A 19,380-nucleotide genomic window follows, 5' to 3' on the forward strand; every position below is an offset into this window, starting at 1 on the left:
TGTATGAATATGTTTTGTGGTCACTTTTGATAAATAATACAAATAATTATAAAGAGTTCCCATTAGCTGGACTCTGTCTATCAAGTCTATGGAAATGTTAAATATATAGACCTGAAAATATGAAAGAATTAAAATGACAAAGTACAGAGAAAAGAAAGGAAAGAGCTAACAAGTCTTTTCTAAAATAACAGTATATGTCTGAGAAACTGGCAATATACATTTTTACACTTTAGTAAACTAAACATACTAAAATACATGTATCCATTGGCAAGCTGTACTACGTGGTCCAAGTTTCACTATAAAAAGCTATATAATATCAAAAAGAAAAAATGCTGTGAAAAAAAAATATTTTAAAAGGTTATTAAGTCACCTTTGTGCATTTACTATATATATAAAAGCAATTAAGTAATTAAATATATAATTATAAAGACATGTTTTAAAAGCTCTTAAAACTATAAATTGTTTGCAAAATTTGTAGGATTTTGATATTGGAGAGAAACCCTGGAGTGAAAGATTAGAAATGCCTGATGTGACTGTAACCAATTAGAAAAACTTCTCTAATGTGCAATTTGAGATTCACTGTACCATATAGAGATACACCATATAGCCAAAATTATGTGGACATTCCTACGAATGATTGAGCTCAGGTGTTTCAGACACAGCCATTGCTAATAGATACATAAAAAAACAGCACATAGCCATGAAATCGCCAAAGACAAATATTGGCAATATATTAAGTTGTACTAAAAAGCTCAGTGTGTAGCGCATACAAATTTCCTATCATTGCATTACTCACTATGGAGCTTGAAATTACCTCTGAAAGCAACATCAGCACAATAACTGTACATCAGGAGCTTCATGAAATGGGTTTCCATGGCTGAGCAAATGTACACAAGCCTCACATCAATGTGCTGAAAGACAAGCATCTGCTGGAGTTGTGTAAAGTACGTCACCACTGGACTCCTGAGCAGTGGAAATGTGTTCTCTGGAATGATGAATCACACTTCACTACCTGACATCCTGATGCAAGAATCTGGTTGTAGCAGATGCCAGGAGAACCCTACATATTGGGAATGTATAGTGCCTACTAAAGAATTTGGTGGAAGAAGGTAAATGGTCTGGGGCTATTCTTCTAGGTTTGGGCTAGGACTCTTATTTCCAGTGAAGCGTCTTCTTAATGCTACATGATACAAAGACATTTTAGGCAATTGGGTGCTTCCAGCTTTGTGGAAACAGTTTGGGGAAGGCCCTTTCCTGTTCCAGTGTTGCTGTGACCCTGTGCACAAAAAAAGTTTCATAAAGACATGGTTTAAAGTGGTTAGTGTGGAGGAAATGGAGTGGCCTGCTCAGAACCCTGACCTCAGTCCAATTGTACACCTCTGGGATGAATTGAACACAGATTGCAAGCCAGACCTTCTCGTCCAACATCAGTGCCTGATCCTACAAACAGTTTTTTCGCTGAATGGGCACAAACTCCCTCAGACATACTCCAAAATCTTGTGCATTAGCATGATTAAGGGTGAATAACCTGAAATGTTGCATTCTGTTGTTGCTGTGTGTCTACATGCTTTTATAAAGCTAAGAATAAATACAAGAAATTCCTCATATATTTGGTGCTGTGGACATTTGCTTTTGTGGTTACATTTAGGGGTGTTTGCAGTGTCCCCCTTCCACCTGCACCAGATATAGTGCTGTTTGCCTAAGTTGAACAAAATCTTGTGGAAAGCCTTCCCAAAAGAGTTGTGGCTGTTATAGCTGCTAAGGGGTAGCCAACTCCATATTAATCCTTGCCTAATATGCCCAGAAGAATATAGCTGCACCTCACTAACAAGGCCCTAAAAAAGGATGAAACAATTGTCTTGGGTTGCCATGTTCCTTGTTCAGAGGAGGGTTACCTGGAATTTTGGGGCTGAACTGACCGTGTTAGGTGGGATCAGACTGATATGCTCCAGGAAAGTTTTCCTCTGCATAGTGTAGTATATTATATGATACTGTTTGGGTTTTTTTTTTCATTGATTACTAAACTGTAATACAGATGATATAATACAATTGTTGTATGCATATTAATTAGACTAGAGGGACTGCAGTTTGACTGAACAATTCCCTCAGTTGAACTATTCTAAAAAAAAAAGACATGTTTTCTCACTTATTAGTGACAACCAATTTCCATTGGGTTGTAAAAAAAACCAAGTCTAGAGTTATGCGTGCAAGTGAGTTAACTCAAAAAACAGGCCACTTCAATGGCAGAACAGATGAACATGGAACTTATTTGACTAATTGTTTGCAGTGCTCATTGTTAAATAGGAGTTTGCTTCAAATGTAAACAAAAATGTCTTGATCACATGTTTTACTTATTTAAATATAAAAAATATGGCAGTATGAGTAACATATAAATATTTTGATGGGTATGTGCTTAATGAACATTTAATTAATGGTTAATTAAACAGTACTTTTGCTAATTATATTTTATGTACCAGCAGAAACACATTTGGCTTGACCAAGATTGTTATCTTCATTGATCTTATCTCTTGAGTTACTTTCTTATTTTTAATTATTTTCACCATTTTACAATTTTTTACGTCAGTAGAACAATTTAAAAATGTAATTAAAATAAACAAGAAACAACTTGAAAGCTTCATTTTTAAATTTACTTATTTCTATTTTACAAAGCTGAATACATTTTAAAGTGCTTACTGGAAACACTAACCTTAGAAAATATTTGGAAAATATAAATAGTCAATAATCCTGAAAGGTTATTTATACTATTAGCATAGTATGTGTTTCAAAATATATATTTTCCTACTACTTAAAATATTTTTTGTTAAAAAAAAATTGCATTGGTAGTTTCATTTTTATGACCTAAAAAGGAAGCAAACTGGTAAAAGCATTTTATTGGAAATGTTATGTCTTTAACACACCCTGCTAACAGCTTCTGAATTTAAGAACTTTTACAAGGTTTCCTGTTTCTTTTTTTTCATTTTGGATTTTGCTGGGAAAGCTACTTTTATTTTTATTTAATTTCATCCCTATATTAATTATTTATATGTTATAACTTCTAACATAATTTACAACAAAAAAAGAAAGCTTATTATAATATACCAAAGAATAAATAACTAAATTAAGGGTGATTAATCAGTGAAAGAATTTAAGCAAACTACTTTATCGTCATTACTTCATTTTCATATATAATTAAAAATGAGGACATTAAATACTTTGCAATTGTAAGATGTAATTTTAATGTTTAATTCAATGTAGAAAAAAACACTTTGAAATACTGTTATTATTATTTTTGTCCCCTTTTCTTGTAGTTTATTACTGAAATATGTGGGCTTTCCAATTCCTCTTAAAAGTGGAAGTACAGAATCCTGACTCTAATATTTGTCATTGGTTGCACACTTGAGTGACCCATTTATAACTCTCCCTAATTCGCCTCAGCAGAGGAGGATTGAATGCAAGGTACCCCTTTTATATAGGGGGATTGGCTGACAAATTCAAATCAGCGAATAGGATGAAAGCTGCTTACATCCTATTGGCTGATTTGACTTTGATTCTTCTTATTTTATGTGCAAAAGAGCTGTTAACTTTAGGGCAATGCTCTACAAAAGGCCATTTTAAGGGCTTTTGGTAGTTTATTTCTAGAATAGGTTGTTTTTTGGGGGGATATTTTTTTTAACGGAGGTATTAGAATAGGAATATTTTTTTTATTTTGGATACTTTTTTTGTAATCGTAGATTTTTAATCGTATTTGTAATGTTAGTATTTATTATTTTTAATAATGTTAGTTTTTTTATTTTCTGTAATGTTAGTTTTTTGTAATTTAGGTTTTTTTTATTTTTTTATTTTTTTATTTTTAAGGTAGTTAGTATATATTTAATTTTATTTAAGTGTTTTTTAATTGGGGTTAAGTTAGGGGTATTAGGTTAGGGGGCTTAGTTATTAGTTTAATGCTTTGTGTTGTGGGGGGATGGTGGATTAGGGGTTAAAGGGACAGTCAACACCAGAATATTTGTTGTTTTCTAAAATAGATAATCCCTTAATTATCTATTCCCCCAGTTTTGCATAACCAACACAGTTATAATAATACACATTTTACCTCTGTAATTACCTTGTATCTAAGCCTCTGCAGACTGCCCTCTTATTTCAGTTCTTTTGACAGACCTGCATTTTAGCCAATCAGTGCTTACTCCTCGGTAAATTCACGTGCATGAGCTCAATGTTATCTATATAAAACACATGAACTAACGCCCTCTAGTGGTAAAAAACTGTCAAAATGCATTTAGATTAGAGGCGGCCTTCAAGGTCTAAGAAATTAGCATATGAACCTCCTAGGCTTGGCTTTCAACTAAGAATACCAAGAGAACAAAGCAAAATTGGTGATAAAAGTAAATTGGAAAGTTGTTTAAAATTACATGCCCTATTTGAATCATCAAAGTTTTTTTTGGACTTCACTGTCCCTTTAATAGGTGTATTAGGTATTTTGCGTTGTGGGGGATGGCGGAGAAGGGGTTAATAGGTTTCTTGGGTAGTTTGTGTTCTGGGGGATGGCGGTTTAGGGGTTAATAGGTTTATTAGGTACCTTGCATTGCGGTTGATGGCGGATTAGGGGTTAATACATTTTATTAGTGATTGCGTTGTGGGGGGAATGGCAGATTAGGGGTTAATACATTTTATTAGTGATTGCACTGTGGGGGATAGCGGTTTAGTGGTTTATATTGCACATGCTTTAGGTGTTTGCTAATGCTTCCAGGGAGTTACAGTCCTTTTTTTTTACTGTGTGCAAGGGTTGGTGCGCCTGCCTATATGTGGTGGGCTGAAAATAGAGTAAAATATCTCCATTCTAAGCATGTAAGTCCTTTTGCTGCATATGTGTTTATGGGAGTAAAAACTGCACATGACGTAAAAAATCAATGAGCGTGACTTGTCTGCTGCACCGGGTATGTGATCGCTTGATTAGACAAATATTTGGCGATGCTCGTTTTTGCACACATCGCCAAATATGTGATCGAGGCCCATGTCTTTAAACATACTGGGTAAATTTAAAATATATGGAATTCATTATCACCTTTATGCTGCAATCGTTTTTCAATAGCCAAACTCCACACAACACTTGCCTTAACTTACGCCTAGATTTAGAGTTTTGCGGATGAAGGGGTGCACTAGCTACGCTTCTTCTGGTAGAATATGAAGTCTCACAAATCTCTTGGTTAGTCCACGCATTTCGGACTAACCAAGAGATTTGTGAGGCTTCATATTCTACCAGGATCAACCGGCGTTTGGGGGTAAGTTTATTTACCGATAAGCTACACCCCATAGGCCTTGTTTGTTGAGGAGTTCTTTTTTCCTTTTGATTTCAGGTCCATGTTTTTGACAGACTAGGATACTGGATCAGGACAAGCTCCTTGGATCGTTTATTCAGTGGTTCAATCCCACAAGTTGGACTTTTGTTATGGACATTTTATAGGATGTTTCTAGAATTAATTTGACCCACTTTGTTTTTTGTTGTTTTTTTATTCATATGTTTTTATTCATGTGTTTCAAGTTATCAATTGCGCTATGTTTTGCCATTTGATATTTGCCATACTCTGTTGTTATTTGTCATACGTTGTTTGAATATTCAATTTGATACACCCCTATATACACGGTTAGCTTTCATTTGGATCACTCAGTATTTTTTAATTTTTAATTTTTGATTTTGAAAACGTTTTCATCTTTTTGAGCACAATAGCAATATTTTTCATTATATTAACCGGTCTATCCTTAACATTTTTATATTTTTATATTTTTTATTTATCACACGTTATTTTTCACACGCTGATTTATCACACGCTGTTATACACATTTTTTGGATTGTCACTCCACACCGGATTGATTTATTTTTATTTTTTTTTGGTTTCATTTTTTCTGGAATGGACTTGTTGTACGCAATACTATAAGCACCTTTAATCATTATTGTATGTGGTGAAATACCAAAACACCAAATCGCCATCTTCTTATTGGAGTTTCATATTGATTTTATTGAATTGGATGGTGGAGTCGTCTCCCCCTCCTCCCCCCCCAGCTTAGCTCCTTCTTTCATGTGGATCCACTCTCTTACACACACGTATCAACATTCTCCTTGTGATGTTTTAACATTCTCATTGTGATTTTTTATGTACTCATTGTTTTTATACCTATTGCGATTTTAACTAGTGTGGTTTTTATTTATTATTTGGATCATTTGGTTTGTTTTTCATGATAATGTAATAAATTGTTTAAACCATTTTATTGAACAAAGTACTGGTACCTGAATTATACCTTAGCCTTTTGGCTCTCCTATTTACCCACAATTGTATTTCCTATTAGACCTATTAGGGGGTCTTCTTTATAGTGCAGCAGGTATATAGTTCTAGGCGCTGCCCGCTCCCCCATCCTCCGTAGGTATGTGGGTGGTGGGTTGTAATGTTGGGGGGTGGTATTGTGGTTTTTTTTTACAGGCAAAAGAGCTGATTACTTTGGGGCATGCCCCACAAAAAGCCCTTTTAAGGGCTGGTAATATAGCTGTTAACTTTTGTAATTTATTTTAGGGTAGGGACATTTTTTTATTTTGGGGGCTTTGTTATTTTATGAGGGGGCTTAGAGTAGGTGTAATTTGCTTAAAATTCTTGTAATCTTTTTTTTGTGGTAATTTAGTGGGGGTTTTTTTGTAATTTAGTTTAGTTTATTTAATTGTAGGTAATTGTAGGTAATTTATTTAATTATAGTGTAGAGTTAGGTTTAATTGTAACTTAGGTTAGGAAGGATTTATTTTACAGGTAATTTTGTAATTATTTTAACTAGGTAGCTATTAAATAGTTATTAACTATTTAATAGCTATTGTACCTAGTTAAAATAAATACAAAGTTGCCTGTAAAATAAATATAAATCCTAAAATAGCTACAATATAATTCTTCATTATATTGTAGCTATATTAGGGTTTATTTTACGGGTAAGTATTTAGTTTTAAATAGGAATACTTTAGTTAATAAGATTTAATTTATTTCGTTAGATTAAAATTATATTTAATTTAGGGGGGTCAGCAGATTAGGGGTTAATACTTGAAGTTAGGTGGCAGCGATGTTAGGGAGGGCAGATTAGGGGTTAATACTATTTATTATAAGGTTTGTGAGGCGGGAGTGCGGCTGTTTAGGGGTTAACCCCTTAACGACCGACGACGTATGCCATACGTCCTCAAAAAAAACGCACTTAACGACCGAGGAATCGCTACCAGCTGCTCTAACAGTATTGCAGGCTTGCCTTGATGTCTAGGCATCCTGCAATACTGTTCCCGAGTGCCGGGACCGGATTGATCACTCCCCCACGAGTGATCACTTCCGGTTTCGCTACACGTGGAGCCCGGCAGTGTTTCAGAGCATCGGAAGCGATCAGACACACTTCCGATGCTCTGCTTGTGTGCTAAGTGCCTCGGTGGGTCGAGGCACGTAGTTAGTTATAAAAAAAACAAAAAAAAACATATAAAATAAAAAAGCCCTAAATAGCCGCCCCCCCTCCCCCTTCACTAGGCATCCAAGATGGCGATGCCCAGTGCATCATGGGGCCTCTGGGGGTGTCCCTAGCCTGCCTCATCATAGGGTCAAGCTAGGGTCACCCAATCTGAGCCTCCCACCCAAAAAAATAAAATAATAAAATACCCCATTGGTCTGATCATGTCAATATTTGTAAATATTGACACTGATCAGTGTGGATCTCCCTCCCTCTCCTCACTTGCGATTTTGTTGGAGAGAGAGAGAGACCTTTTTTTTGCAGAGAGAGATTTAATTCTTTTATTTGTTAAAAAAATATAGAACCAAAGGCTCTTTTCAGAGCCATTAACCTCTAGCTTGCCAGTGATCACTATAAATCCCTGGCATTAGCATAGCTGCACTTTTTTTTGCTGTCTGTGCATTTTTTTAGGGGTTAATTTTTTTGTTGTAATTTTTTAAAAATCCAGAGGCTCTTTTCAGAACCATTTAGTTAATTTAATTTAATTTTCAGAGCCATTAACCCCTAGCTTGCCAGTGATCGCTATAAATCACTGGCAGTAGCATAGCTGTACTTTTTTGCTGTCTGTGCATTTTTTTAGGGGTTAATTTTGTTGTTGTAATTTTTTAAAAATCCAGAGGCTCTTTTCAGAACCATTTAGTTAATTTAATTTAATTTTCAGAGCCATTAACCCCTAGCTTGCCAGTGATCGCTATAAATCACTGGCAGTAGCATAGCAGTACTTTTTTGCTAGTTTATTTAGTTAATTAATTTAGTTAATTAATTTAATTTAAAAAAATTTAGTACATTTTTTCTGTGACAGATACAAAAATGTCACAGAAAATATATAGTGCTGAGGAGGCGTATGCCATCCTTGCGTCAGAGTCAGATGCCTCTATGTCTGACTCAGACCCCAATTTTGACCCTTCCATATGCTCAGATACATCCCTAGATGCAGTCTCAACTGATAGTGATGTATCTGTGGCTGCTAGACCCCCTACCAGCCCCCCTTCTAGCCCCCCTGCCAGAAGGAGGCGTGTTTCTGCCATTGCTGCTGAAGAGTGGGTAACACCTCATCTCCAGAGGCCAGATATCCCACCCTTCACAGCAAATGCTGGCATAAATATAGATGTGGCAGGTTTTAGCCCCCAGCAGTTTCTGGAAGTGTTTCTGGGCGATGATGTATTGGGGAACATTGTTGCCCAAACTAATTTATATGCCCATCAGTTCCGTGCTGCAAAGCCTGGAACATATTTGGCAAAGCAGCAATGGGCCCCCATCAATGTGCCAGAATTAAAAAAATTCTGGGCATTGACCATGCTGATGGGCATCATAAAGAAACCCTCCATTCGCTCCTACTGGAGTACTAGCCCCATCTGCTCTACCCCCATTTTCTCCCAGATTATGTTGAGGAAGAGGTATGAAATGATTCTGCATTTCATGCACTTCAGCGACAACAGCCTGTGGCCCCCTAGGGAGCATCCCCAATTTGACAGGCTGTATAAAATCCGCCCCCTGATAACCCACTTTTCTGCCAGGTTTGCAGAGGCTTATACACCTGGAAGGAATATATGCATTGATAAATCCCTAATGAAGTATAAGGGAAGGCTGGGATTCAAGCAGTTTATTCCTTCCAAGCGCTCCAGATATGGGGTAAAGGTGTATAAGCTCTGTGACAGCGAGAATGGGTATATTCAGGCCTTCCGGGTGTATGAGGGAAAGGATAGCCACCTTGACCCTCCAGGTTGCCCAGAACATATGGGAACCACTGGCAAGATTGTCTGGGACCTGATATTACCCCTAATGAACAAAGGGTATCACTTGTACTTAGACAAATTTTATACAAGTGTCCTTTTGTTCAAGCTACTGTATTGCTTTGATACAGTAGCTTGCGGTACAATTAAAAAGAACCGCGCAGGTTTCCCAGGACAGCTTGTACGCACCCGGCTACGAAGGGGGGAGACCTCAGCTCTGCGCCAAGAGGAGCTGTTGGCACTTAAGTACAGAGACAAGAAGGATGTATACCTTCTTACCACCATCCACACAGAGAGGACGGTGGCGGTTTCTGTATGTGGCAGAGCTGAGATCATATGGAAGCCAGTGTGCATCAAGTCTTATAACCGGCATATGGGTGGGGTTGATCTGGCTGATCAGCTGCTGCAGCCCTACCTAATTATGCGGAAGACAAGGGCCTGGTACAAAAAGGTTGCAATTTACCTAATGCAGATTGCAACCCACAACGCTTTTTTGTTGTTCAAAAAAGCAAACCAAAGTTAAAAATACTTTTTTACAGTTTCAGCTCCAGATTATTACGGGGATTTTGTACCATGATGCACCTGCTCCCCGGGCGGTGATAGGAGAGAGCAGAGTTGGGGCTACCCATTTTATTTTCAAAATCCCCACTGCTGCCGCAAAGCAGAAACCACAAAAAAAAAATGTAGAGTCTGTACCAAGAGGGGGAAGAGAAGGGACACCATATATCACTGTCCTGATTGCCCTGGACAGCCTGCACTCTGCATTGGGGACTGCTTCAAGCGGTACCATACAATGGTCAATTTTAAAAAAAATAAATACATTTGCTGTTATATATATATATTTATTTTTTTTGGTTATGTTTACAGTTAGATGTTTTTTTTACTTTTACTGTGCCAGATTTTTACATTTCACTACTCTATTTTTTTTCTAAAATTGGGCCTGTTTTCTTTTAACCAAAACCCCTGTCAAACCTATGCATGGGGGACATAGGTGTTCTCAGGGTGCCTTGCAGAAAACAACCTGAAGTATGTTTTTGTAATAACTTACAACAGTCTCTCCTAAATCATAGTCAAAAAGCAATGTGTCTGTAAAAATGAAAATTGAAAAATTACCACCATACACTTTCTCCAATTTTTTGGGCTAAAACGGTTGCTTCAAAGGCATCAAAGCACACCATATACAATACCTTGGGGTGTCAACATTTAAAAAATATACACTTTGAGTGCAATAAATAAAAGTGGGGTATGCGATAGGCCCCAAACTAAAGATAGGCCTATCAGAAGAAATACTCTCATTTTTAATAACTAAAATCACAAGTCATAAAATTGTAACATAACCTTCCCAAAATCCTGGCAAACCTATGCATGGGGGGCATAGGTGTACTCAGGGTGCCATGCAGAAAACAACCTGAAGTATTCTTTTGCAATAACTTACAACAATCTCTCCTAAATCATAGTCAAAAAGCAATGTGTCTGTAAAAATGAAAATTGAAAAATTACCACCATACACTTTCTCCAATTTTTTGGGCTAAAACGGTTGTTTCAAAGGCTTCAAAGCACACCCTATACAATACCTTGGGGTGTCAACATTTAAAAAAATATACACTTTGAATGCAATAAATAAAAGTGGGGTATGCGATAGGCCCCAAACTAAAGATAGGCCTATCAGAAGAAATACTCTCATTTTTAATAACTAAAATCATGTAACATAAACTTCCCAAAATCCTGGCAAACCTATGCATGGGGGGCATAGGTGTACTCAGGGTGCCTTGCAGAAAACAACCTGAAGTATTCTTTTGCAATAACTTACAACAGTCTCTCCTAAATCATAGTAAAAAAGCAATGTGTCTGTAACAATGAAAATTGAAAAATTACCACCATATACTTTCTCCAATTTTTAGGGGTTAAAACGGTTGCATCAAAGTCATCAAACCACTCAATGTATAATACCTTGGGGTGTCAACTTTTTAAATATAATCACATTTATGGAAAACAAATAAATTGGGGTATGTTAAAAGACCCCCAAAAAAGACGATAGGCAAAGAAAATATGTTAAATGTGAAAAAAAATCACAAACACATGTCAGACATTTGGCATTGCACCGCCCAAACAAGCCACCAAACCTATGCATAGGTGGTATCACTGAACTCAGGAGATGTTGGTGACCACATATTGGTGTCTTCTTTGGTAGTAACACATAACAGGAGCTGTGAATCCATGTCTAAAGTACAATGTATGTGAAAAATAACACAAAAAAATGAATGCCCAATAGTTTGACAAAGACTAGTGGTTGAATTAGTGTATGGAAAGTGTTAAAATACCTGCATTTGAAATACCCTAGCATGTCTACTTTTCAAAAATATATGGTTTGATGGGGGTAAATTAAATTGGTCGGCTTCAGAAATGTCTTAAATAGAACATGGTTGCATGGGATGTGAAAATGGGAAGTGTAAAAAATGGAATGCGCTTCCTAAAAATAAGGCCTTCTAGCCCCCAGAGAACCCGACACACCTATACATGGGTGGTATCACTGTACTCAGGAGATGTTGTTGAATACATATTGAGGTGTTTTTTGGCAGTAACACATAACAGGAACTGACAATCCATGGCTAAAATACAATGTGTGTGAAAAATAACACAAAAAAATGACTACCCAAAAGTTTGACAAAGACTGGTGGTTAAATAAGTTTATGGAAAGTGTGAAAATACCAGCATTTCAAATACCCTAGGGGGTCTACTTCTCAAAAATATATGGTTTGATGGGGGTAAATTTCATTGGCCGGCTTCAGAAATGTCCCAAATAGGACATGGGTGCATGATGACCGATGTAAAAATTCCAAGTTGAAAAACTGGAATGCGCTTCCTAAAAATAAGGCCTTCTAGCCCCCAGAGAACCCGACACACCTATACATGGGTGGTATCACTGTACTCAGGAGATGTTGTTGAACACATATTGAGGTGTTTTTTGGCAGTAACACATAACAGGAACTGAGAATCCATGCCTAAAGTACAATGTATGTGAAAAATAACACAAAAAAATGACTACCCAAAAGTTTGACAAAGACTGGTGGTTAAATAAGTTCATGGAAAGTGTGAAAATACCAGCGTTTCAAATACCCTAGGGGGTCTACTTCTCAAAAATATATATGGTTTGATGGGGGTAAATTTCATTGGCCGGCTTCAGAAATGTCCCAAATAGGACATGGGTGCATGATGACCGATGTGAGAATTCCAAGTTGAAAAACTGGAATGCGCTTCCTAAAAATAAGGCCTTGTAGCCCCCAGAGAACCCAACACACCTATACATGGGTGGTATCACTGTACTCAGGAGATGTTGTTGAACACATACGGCTAGATTTAGAGTTTTGTCGGTAACGACCCACGTAGCTAACGCTGGCTTTTTTCTGGCCGCACCTTTAAAATAACTCTGGTATTGAGAGTCCACAGAATGGCTGCGTTAGGCTCCAAAAAAGGAGCGTAGAGCATATTTAACGCAACTGCAACTCTCGATACCAGAGTTGCTTACGGACGCGGCCAGCCTCAAAAACGTGCTTGTGCACGATTCCCCCATAGGAAACAATGGGGCTGTTTGAGCTGAAAAGAAACCTAACACCTGCAAAAAAGCTGCGTTCAGCTCCTAACGCAGCCCCATTGTTTCCTATGGGGAAACACTTCCTATGTCTGCACCTAACACTCTAACATGTACCCCGAGTCTAAACACCCCTAACCTTACACTTATTAAATCCTATTCTGCCACTCCCGCTATCGCTGACCCCTGCATATTATTTTTAACCCCTAATCTGCCGCTCCGTAAACTGCCGCTACTTACATTATCCCTATGTACCCCTAATCTGCTGCCCCTAACACCGCCGACCCCTATATTATATTTATTAACCCCTAATCTGCCCCCCACAACGTTGCCTCCACCTGCCTACACTTATTAACCCCTAATCTTCCGACCGGACCGCACCGCTATTATAATAAAGTTATTAACCCCTAATCCGCCTCACTAACCCTATAATAAATAGTATTAACCCCTAATCTGCCCTCCCTAACATCGCCGACACCTAACTTCAAACATTAACCCCTAATCTGCTGACTGGAGCTCACCTCTATTCTAATAAATGTATTAACCCCTAAAGCTAAGTCTAACCCTAACACTAACACCCCCTAACTTAAATATAATTTAAATCTAATGAAATTAATTAACTCTTATTAAATAAATTATTCCTATTTAAAGCTAAATACGTACCTGTAAAATAAATCCTAATATATCTACAATATAAATTATAATTATATTATAGCTATTTTAGGATTAATATTTATTTTACAGGTAACTTTGTATTTATTTTAACCAGGTACAATAGCTATTAAATAGTTAAGAACTATTTAATAGCTAAAATAGTTAAAATAATTACAAAATTACCTGTAAAATAAATCCTAACCTAAGTTACAATTAAACCTAACACTACACTATCAATAAATTAATTAAATAAAATACCTACAATTACCTACAATTAAACCTAACACTACACTATCAATACATTAATTAAATACAATATCTACAAATAAATACAATTAAATAAACTAACTAAAGTACAAAAAATAAAAAAGAACTAAGTTACAAAAAATAAAAAAATATTTACAAACATAAGAAAAATATTACAACAATTTTAAACTAATTACACCTACTCTAAGCCCCCTAATAAAATAACAAAGCCCCCCAAAATAAAAAATGCCCTACCCTATTCTAAATTACTAAAGTTCAAAGCTCTTTTACCTTACCAGCCCTGAACAGGGCCCTTTGCGGGGCATGCCCCAAAGAATTCAGCTCTTTTGCCTGTAAAAAAAAACATACAATACCCCCCCCAACATTACAACCCACCACCCACATACCCCTAATCTAACCCAAACCCCCCTTAAATAAACCTAACACTAAGCCCCTGAAGATCTTCCTACCTTGTCTTCACCATGCCAGGTATGACCGTCCGTTCCAGGCTCCGATATCTTCATCTAAGCCCAAGCGGGGGCTAGACATCCATCATCCGACGGCTGAAGAAGTCCAGAAGAGGCTCCAAAGTCTTCATCCTATCCGGGAAGAAGAGTAGATCCGGACCAGCAACCATCTTCTTCCAAGCGGCATCTTCTATCTTCATCCGATGAGGACCGGCTCCATCTTGAAGACATCCACCGCGGACCCATCTTCTTCCGATGACGACTTCCCAACGAATGACGGTTCCTTTAAGGGACGTCATCCAAGATGGCGTTCCTCAAATTCCGATTGGCTGATAGGATTCTATCAGCCAATCGGAATTAAGGTAGGAAAATTCTGATTGGCTGATGGAATCAGCCAATCAGAATCAAGTTCAATCCGATTGGCTGATTCAATCAGCCAATCAGATTGAGCTTGCATTCTATTGGCTGTTCCGATCAGCCAATAGAATGCAAGCTCAATCTGATTGGCTGATTCCATCAGCCAATCAGAATTTTCCTACCTTAATTCCGATTGGCTGATAGAATCCTATAAGCCAATCGGAATTCGAACGACGCCATCTTGGATGATGTCCCTTAAAGGAACCGTCATTCGTCGGGAAGTCGTCGTCAGAAGAAGATGGGTCCGCGGTGGATGTCTTCAAGATGGAGCCGGTCCTCATCGGATGAAGATAGAAGATGCTGCTTGGAAGAAGATGGTTGCCGGTCCGGATCTACTCTTCTTCCCGGATAGGATGAAGACTTTGGACCCTCTTCTGGACTTCTTCAGCCGTCGGATGATGGATGTCTAGCCCCCGCTTGGGCTTAGATGAAGATATCGGAGCCTGGAACGGACGGTCATACCTGGCATGGTGAAGACAAGGTAGGAAGATCTTCAGGGGCTTAGTGTTAGGTTTATTTAAGGGGGGTTTGGGTTAGATTAAGGGTATGTGGGTGGTGGGTTGTAATGTTGGGGGGGGGGTATTGTATGTTTTTTTTTACAGGCAAAAGAGCTGAATTCTTTGGGGCATGCCCCGCAAAGGGCCCTGTTCAGGGCTGGTAAGGTAAAAGAGCTTTGAACTTTAGTAATTTAGAATAGGGTAGGGCAATTTTTATTTTGGGGGGCTTTGTTATTTTATTAGGGGGCTTAGAGTAGGTGTAATTAGTTTAAAAATTTTGTAATATTTTTCTTATGTTTGTAAATATTTTTTTATTTTTTGTAACTTAGTTCTTTTTTATTTTTTGTACTTTAGTTAGTTTATTTAATTGTATTTATTTGTAGATATTGTATTTAATTAATGTGTTGATAGTGTAGTGTTAGGTTTAATTGTAGGTAATTGTAGGTATTTTATTTAATTAATTTATTGATAGTGTAGTGTTAGGTTTAATTGTAACTTAGGTTAGGATTTATTTTACAGGTAATTTTGTAATTATTTTAACTATTTTAGCTATTAAATAGTTCTTAACTATTTAATAGCTATTGTACCTGGTTAAAATAATTACAAAGTTACCTGTAAAATAAATATTAATCCTAAAATTGCTATAATATAATTATAATTTATATTGTAGCTATATTAGGATTTATTTTACAGGTAAGTATTTAGCTTTAAATAGGAATAATTTATTTAATAAGAGTTAATTTATTTTGTTAGATTTAAATTATATTTAATTTAGGGGGGTGTTAGTGTTAGGGTTAGACTTAGCTTTAGGGGTTAATCCATTTATTAGAATAACGGCGAGATTCGGTCGGCAGATTAGGGGTTAATAATTGAAGTTAGGTGTCGGCGATGTTAGGGAGGGCAGATTAGGGGTTAATACTATTTATTATAGGGTTATTGAGGCGGGAGTGAGGCGGATTAGGGGTTAATAACTTTATTATAGTAGCGGTGAGATCCGCTCGGCAGATTAGGGGTTAATAAGTGTAGGTAGCTGGCGGCGACGTTGTGGGGGGCAGATTAGGGGTTAATAAATATAATATAGGGGTTGGCGGTGTTAGGGGCAGCAGATTAGGGGTACATAGCTATAATGTAGCTGGCGGCGGCGTGCGGACGGCAGATTAGGGGTTAATAAGTGTAGGTAGCTGGCGGCGACGTTGTGGGGGGCAGATTAGGGGTTAATAAATATAATGCAGGGGTCGGCGGTGTTAGGGGCAGCAGATTAGGGGTACATAAGTATAACGTAGGTGGCGGTCGGCAGATTAGGGGTTAAAAAAATTTAATCGAGTGGTGGCGATGTGGGGGGACCTCGGTTTAGGGGTACATAGGTAGTTTATGGGTGTTAGTGTACTTTAGAGCACAGTAGTTAAGAGCTTTATGAACCGGCGTTAGCCCAGAAAGCTCTTAACTACTGACTTTTTTCTGCGGCTGGAGTTTTGTCGTTAGAATTCTAATGCTCACTTCAGCCACGACTCTAAATACCGGAGTTAGAAAGATCCCATTGAAAAGATAGGATACGCAATTGACGTAAGGGGATCTGCGGTATGGAAAAGTTGCGACTGAAAAGTGAGCGTTAGACCCTTTTTTGACTGACTCCAAATACCGGCGGTAGCCTAAAACCAGCGTTAGGAGCCTCTAACGCTGGTTTTCACGGCTACCGCCAAACTCCAAATCTAGGCCATATCGAGGTGTTTTTTGGCAGTAACACATAAAAGGAACTGAGAATCCATGCCTAAAGTACAATGTGTGTGAAAAATAACACAAAAAAATGACTACCCAAAAGTTTGACAAAGGCTGGTGGTTAAATAAGTTCATGGAAAGTGTTAAAATACCAGCATATGAAATACCCTAGGGTGTCTACTTTTCAAAAATATATGGTTTGATGGGGGTAAATTCCATTGGCCCGCTTCAGAAATGTCCCAAATAGGACATGGGCGCATGATGACCGATGTGAAAATTCCAAGTTGAAAAACTGGAATGCGCTTCCTAAAATTAAGGCCTTTTAGCCCCCAGAGAACCCGACACACCTATACATGGGGGGTATCACTGTACTCAGGAGATGTTGTTGAACACATATTAAGGTGTTTTTTGGCAGTAACACATAACAGAAACTGAGAATCCATGCCTAAAGTACAATGAGTGTGAAAAATAACACAAAAAAATGACTACCCAAAAGTTTGACAAAGACTGATGGTTGAATTAGTGCATGGAAAGTGTTAAAATACCAGCATTTGAAATACCCTAGGGTGTCTACTTTTCAAAAATATATGGTTTGATGGGGGTAAATTCCATTGACCAGCTTCAGAAATGTCCCAAATAGGACATGGGTGCATGATGACCGATGTGAAAATTCCAAGTTGAAAAACTGGAATGCGCTTCCGAAAATTAAGGCTTTTTAGCCCCCAGAGAACCCGACACACCTATACATGGGTGGTATCACTATACTCAGGAGATGTTGTTGAACACATATTGAGGTGTTTTTTGGCAGTAACACATAACAGGAACTGAGAATCCATGCCTAAAGTACAATGTGTGTGAAAAATAACACAAAAAAATGACTACCCAAAAGTTTGACAAAGACTGGTGGTTGAATTAGTGCATGGAAAGTGTTAAAATACCAGCATTTGAAATACCCTAGGGTGTCTACTTTTCAAAAATATATGGTTTTATGGGGGTAAATTCCATTGGCCAGCTTCAGAAATGTCCCAAATAGGACATGGGTGCATGATGATCGATGTGAAAATTCCAAGTTGAAAAACTGGAATGCGCTCTCTAAAAATAAGAGCTTTTAGCCCCCCGAGAACCCGACACACCTATACATGGGTGGTATCACTGTACCCAGGAGATGCTGCTGAAGACATATTAGGGTGTTATTTGGCAGTAACCCTTAATATTATCAGTAAATGTATTCTTAAATTGCTATTTTGTCAAAAAATCAAATTATTTTTTTCCCCCCCAAACTTTGGCATAGATTGGTGGTAAAATGGTTGCATGAAAAAAGTCAAAATACCCCAAGTTTAATACCTTAGGTTGTCTTCTTTTAAAAAATATATACATTTGAAGGGTTATTCAGGGATTCCTGACAGATATTGGTGTTACAATGTAACTATCGCCAATTTTGAAAAAACATGGTTTTGAAATAGCAAAGTGCTACTTGTACTTATTGCCCTATAACTTGCAAAAAAGCAAAGAACATGTAAACATTGGGTATTTATAAACTCAGGACAAAATTTAGAAACTGTTTAGCATTGGTATTTTATGGTGGTTGTAGATGTGTAAGAGATTTTGGGGCTCAAAGTTAGAAAAAGTGCATTTTATTTCATTTTTTCCTCATATTTTTTTTTTTTTTTTATAGTAAATTATAAGATATGATGAAAATAATCATATCTTTAGAAAGTCCATTTAATGGCGAGAAAAACAGTATATAATATGTGTGGGTACAGTAAATGAGTAAGAGGAAAATTACAGTTAAACACAAACATCGCAGAAATGCAAAAATAGCCTTGGTCCCAGATGGTCAACAAATTGAAAAGTGGTCTGGTCACTAAGGGGTTAATAACTTTATTAGAGTAGCGGCGAGGTCTGGTCATCAGATTAGGGGTTAATAAGTGTAGGTAAGGTAGCGGCGACATTGGGGGGGGCAGATTAGGGGTTTATAAATATAATATAGGTGTCGGCGATGTTAGGGGCAGCAGATTAGGGGTTCATAGGGATAATGTAGATGGCAGCGGTGTGTGGTCGGCAGATTAGGGGTTAACATTTATTATAGTGGCGGCGATGTGGGGGGACCTCGGTTTAGGGGTACATAGGTAGTTTATGGGTGTTAGTGTACTTTAGAGCACTGTAGTTAAGAGCTTTATAAACCAGCGTTAGCCCAGAAAGCTCTTAACTACAGCCTTTCCATGGGCGGTAGGAGTCTTGTCGGTAGAGTTGTAACGCTCACTTCAGCCAAGATTCTAAATACCAGCGTTAGGAAGATCCCATTGAAAAGATAGGATACCCAATTGGCGTAAGGGGATCTGCGGTATGGAAAAGTCGTGGCTTGAAAGTGAGCGTTAGACCTTTACCTACACGACTCTAAATACCAGCGGGCGGACAAAAGAAGTGTTAGGACCCCTTAACGCTGCTTTTGACGGCTACCGCAGAACTCTAAATCTAGGCGTTAATTAGCCAATACTGACTTTTTATTGAAGTAGACACAGCTGGTCACAGTGTTCAGGTCT

This window comes from Bombina bombina, chromosome 4 (assembly GCF_027579735.1).
Source record: "Bombina bombina isolate aBomBom1 chromosome 4, aBomBom1.pri, whole genome shotgun sequence".
Classification (NCBI taxonomy): Eukaryota; Metazoa; Chordata; class Amphibia; order Anura; family Bombinatoridae; genus Bombina; species Bombina bombina.